Genomic DNA, 4976 nt, shown 5'->3' with positions numbered 1-4976 from the left:
ATTATAGTACCTAATAGCTAACTTGATAAAATAGTAAGACTTTGTAATATTTCTATTTTGAATAAGTTTTTAAAAGTTAAGAAAGATTTTGTTTTCACATCAATTTTAAGATTTTTATGAGTAATGTAGGTAAAAATCCTTTGATGTACAAGTATTCTATTGATGACTAAGAGTTTAAGGCTATTAAAGATTTAGGTATTATTCTAATTACTGATCTTACTTTTCTCAATATATTTCATTTATTTATAGAGTAAAGTGTTGTAGGGTTTATCAGGCAACAATGTTGGTACATTTGATGTCTAATAACGTTATATTATGCATTAGTGTGTGTGTACCTTGGGTATTTGTCGACCTTCTATAGTCTATACCTAGTCTATATCGCGGAATCCATCTCAAATTGGTAAAATTAACTGTTTAAATAATATACAGTCTTGTTTCCTTAGATACCCATCTCAAAGGTCTGGGATGAGTTGCTTTGTGAAGCAACTTGCTTTGAAATTAGGTTTACATTCACTCTCCTTCAGACATAAATTTAACTACACCCAATTTGTACATAAATCCAGTGGCGTATGCCGCGTATCCCCTGAAAATTCTTTTTAAAACAATATTTTCACTAATAAATCATTTTCAGATGAAATTTGTCAAAAAATAATTTTTGGAGAGTCATTCAATTCATAAATATATAGTTTAAATGCGTCTAAATGTCCTATGCCCACGGATTTGTAATAATCGGCCTTGATTTAGAATTTTTATTTCAATTTTGATACCTACTGTATCTAAACTTCAGCGTTACCTAACCAAAAAAATTTGAATTTTGAATAATAAATAAATAAATTGACTCTTAGCTGTAGATAATTTTCCGTGATCAATTAATCAAATAATTAATTGTTATAAAATGTACAAAATTATTTATTATATTGTACCTATTTTATTAATTATTCTTAAGTATTCTTAAGTAGGTTAAATCTATATTGTAAAAACTATTTGTACACTCTATTTAAATGGGCGTCAATAAACATATTGTTAATATATGTTTTAATGTTTTCAATATTTGAATGTTGAATGAGCATAATTGCATAAAATACTGATGTGACTTATCGTTGAAGAACTTTTTTTTGTTTAACTAAGTATTTTTGATATTTTTTAATTGCTGTAATAGCAACTTATGTAGATCGCATTATATGTGTTAAACTTTCAAACTATTTGACTTTAAAAAAATATTACCAGTTATTGCACAAAAATCGAGACAATTTCAAATGCCTATAAATACACAGAAGAAGTCAAAATATTAGTCAAATAATTATATTAGGTACATCTAAAAAATGTTAATACTGCAAATATTTGGTTTTAAAGTAGCTAGGTTGGTATATCTTATATATTCTATTGTTATTCATCTATAAGTTATAAAAAAAACAGATTGATTTTGTCAAAAACTGGTTTTGCTGCATAGATATTCCTTTTTATCAAGAATAAAGTACCAACTTGCTCTAATTTGTGTAATCATTGTTGAACATTTAGACATTTTTATTTTTTTACAGACACAATAAATAAAGATAACATCTTCGTAACAATGTAACTAGTAGCACGGCATAATTGCTGAGAATTAATAATATTAGAAAATTCCATATAAAAGACTGTAACTGTTTTGAATATCCAATTTATAATTGATGAAAAATAAAAAAAACTTGAAAGAATTAATAAAATATGTATCATTATGCAGTTGAAAGATATAATGTTTAAAGAATAATAGTTAAGGTTAATTTAATTATGAGAAATTTAGAGAATAATAGTTACCTACCTACCTTACCTGTTGACATGGAAGACTGAAAAATCATTTTTTATTTATCAAAATAGAGTTTATTTAGAATAATTATATGCCTATATATTATACTTATATTTATGAATTACTTACCTACTAGGTAATATAGATATATACTATAAAGGTAACACTTAGCTACAACAGAATTTAAAATACACTATGATAAAATTTATGATTTTATCTATAGTAACTATCTACAGTATACTTACTGTATCTTTGTCAATTTGTTCTGTTCTATAAAGGTTTGGTAGTTTTAGTATATATTATAAGTTTGTTTATAGTGGTTTTCAACTTAATGAAATGTGAATTAAAGGTCCCTCCCCAAATTTCAATACCAAAAGTAATTACTGGTTGAACATAGGCAAGATAATATATTAATCGTAGATTGTTTATGTTAGTCCAATATATTATTTCTAATATTTTTGAATATATAAAAGTGTTTTCTTATAATCGAAATAACATATGTATTTTCCATCTTAATTGATTATCCAAATGCAAACCTGAGTATTTAGTACAAAAAAAAACATATTTTCTCTAGAACTGCAAACTGCAAACACATTTACTAACTTTTGATTTTTTTTTAAATTAAAACCACCTATCCTGAAAAATTAACATTTTCCAGATATCAGCTTCTGTCTCTTTACCACAGAATTGTATGGTATACTTTATTAAAAATTAGATTAATATTATAATTTTTAGTAGTCCATAAAAGTTTGAAGAATATAATATATTATTATAATATTATAATATAATAAAATAATATGAGAATTCTGATTAGGATTAATACTGTTTTAATGCGGTTGTATGATTATAGATTTATTTACAATATCAAATATATGATAAGTTTTAAGTATCTATATTTTACCATGTGAAAACCGCACAAACAAATAATAATTCGTGGGAACTCTGATAAAATTATAAATAGAGATTAATTATTAATAATAATATATTATTATTACTTATTTATTTATTTTAAAATTTTGTATATTAAATACGTATTATAATATGAATACTATATTAAGAAATATTTCGAAACACTACATTTCATATTTTTAGTGTCACAATTTAATGAAAAAAACTGTAAGCCCTGAAGCTCCCTATTTTTACAGTTGTTCTTATGATCATAGATTACACATTTACACAAAGAGCTACATTGCCCTCCACGCACCCCATTCAACAATATAATATTATATATTTGATAATGGCTTTGTAGTGTACATATACTACATATAAATTAATATAAAATAAGAACTAACTAACCATAAATAATGAGGGTGCGCATCAAGCCCAAATAATATTACGCCTATGCTGATATAAAATATCCACCAGTAGGTAATATATTTATTATTTTGACTTTTTAATAATTAATGTAAATTCATATAAAAAAAAGGTGGGTAAGTGGATATCACTCTGCTGTACAGTAGGTTACAGTAGGTTACAGTGGGTCACTGTATAATGGATAGTATTAAATTTGAATTCAATGATATAAAATCACTGTATAAGAAAAACGATTCTGAGCGGAGACGGTTCGTCAATCTAGATATTAGACATACATATTATAGGTATACTTATCTATAGTATTATTAATAATTTTCAAATTAATCATATCACAATATCCATTAGGTAACGCGTTATACATCAACAACAAACCGTGGTACTATCATAGATATATAATAGTATACTTTAGAAGTTTCAAGTACCCACGAATAATATTATACAATCACAACAAAATAACTAAAATAGTTATCCTAGGTTTTTAATATGTAATTTCGCCCAAATTTGTACTTAAAATGACTATAAAAATAAACTGTGTAAATGTATTTTTTAGATTTTTTGGTAACAGAATTAATTACTTACGTGGAATCTTGTTTTAAATTTTTAATTCTTAGATACAAAAATTGAACATTTTATAAATTTTTAACTACAAAATAATTATTCAATTTTAAATTTGATAAATTTTGTCAAAATTTGATCTTTAAATGCTTTGTATTAAATTCATACACTTTTTGGCGCAGCAGATAAAACTTTATTGATATTTATAGAAAAAAAAAACTAAAAAAATTGAAAACTGAAAATGTCCGTAAACAGCTCAAAAAGAGTCAAAATATTTTCAAAATTTTATCGTATATAGAAAATTCTAATTTAAACATTCAGTGAAACTTTTAACTCAAAATAATCTGCTAATTTTCGTGGTTTTTACATATTTTGTCAATTTTTGAACTTTAAATGCTAATTAAAAAAAAACTGTGACAAAGGATTTTTAATATTTTTCAAATGTCATTGTAATAATATAGTAGGAGCCTTGTATTAAATTTTCAAGTATTGTTACTCAACAAATAATGTTTTATTGACATTCATAGAAATAAAAACTAATTAAATTGGAAACTGAAATTGTCCGTAAACAGCTAAAAACAAATCAAAATATTTTGAAAATTTTATCATGTATAGAAAATGTAAATATAAACAACCAGTGAAAATTTCATGTATCTACAGTCATTCGTTTTAAAGTTACACCAAAAACCAAAATCAATTTTCTCGAAAACAGATTTTGCTTAAAAATTCCCGTTTTTCCTTAATTTTTCTTTTGTTTTTCACGGCGCTTTTACTTTTGACCCCCCAAAGTACCAACTAGATTCACTTTCCTATCAGAAAAGGTACTGTTGAAGAAAATTCAAGCACTTTTACTGTCCTAAAAGTTGATGACAGACACAAAAATAAAAAATAAAATAAAAAAACACACATCATTTTAAAATCAATACATTCATCGTTCCACTCAGAATCTAAAATATACATCTTAATTTCAATTATTGACATATCTATGTTAATCTGTGTAAATTATTGGAACTAGAAAGGAAGAAAAATGTTGTTATTTTTCCTTGAAAAATGAACTCGTTCATTTCCTTATACTTTTTTTATAAAAAGAAATTCGTTCAACGTGCTGTTATTGAAAAAGTAATTCGTTCCTTCCAATTATCTAACAAAAATTAAATTAAATTATTTATAAAAGTATTTATGAATAATATATTAGAAATCAAATTAAATATAATGAATACAAAATACTACTTTGCACTTATAATTTAAAATTAAATATTTTTATTTAGGCAACTTATTATTTTACACAATTTCCATAAATATTACAATAAACAAACAATATTAT

Source organism: Acyrthosiphon pisum, chromosome A1 (genome assembly GCF_005508785.2).
Source record: "Acyrthosiphon pisum isolate AL4f chromosome A1, pea_aphid_22Mar2018_4r6ur, whole genome shotgun sequence".
Lineage (NCBI taxonomy): Eukaryota > Metazoa > Arthropoda > Insecta > Hemiptera > Aphididae > Acyrthosiphon > Acyrthosiphon pisum.
The sequence above is the reverse complement of the archived record's forward strand: the minus strand, read 5'-3'. Positions refer to the sequence as shown.